The sequence below is a fragment of the Acanthisitta chloris genome, unplaced genomic scaffold (genome assembly GCF_000695815.1).
Source record: "Acanthisitta chloris isolate BGI_N310 unplaced genomic scaffold, ASM69581v1 scaffold11018, whole genome shotgun sequence".
Lineage (NCBI taxonomy): Eukaryota > Metazoa > Chordata > Aves > Passeriformes > Acanthisittidae > Acanthisitta > Acanthisitta chloris.
In genome coordinates, this window is record NW_008685364.1 from 6311 (window position 1) to 6754 (window position 444).

Genomic DNA, 444 nt, shown 5'->3' on the forward strand with positions numbered 1-444 from the left:
CCTTACAATTAGGATGTTTATAGCAAATTCCTTTTCAGTAGTTGAATATAAACTATGCTGTTTTACAGGAAATAAGCTAGTTCAGTGGTGACTAAACCTTTCTGTGGAGGGGGTGAAACAGTTCCTGGTAATAGTTTGACCGGAGAGTGTTTAATATTAAAGAGATATTTTCAGATAAATTTTGAAATACTACTTCTTTTTAAATTGTCCTGGTTTTGGCTGGGATAGAATTAATTTTCTTCCTAGTAGCTGCTACAGTTGTGTATTTTGAATTTAGGCTGAAAAAGATGTTGAGAACACATGGATGTTTTAGTAGTTGCTGAGCAGTGCTAACTCTAAATCAAGGTCTTTTCAGTTTCTCACACCAGTGAGGAGGCTGAGGGGCATAAAAATCTGGGAGGGGATACAGCCAGCATAGCTGACCCCAACTGGTCAAAGGTATAT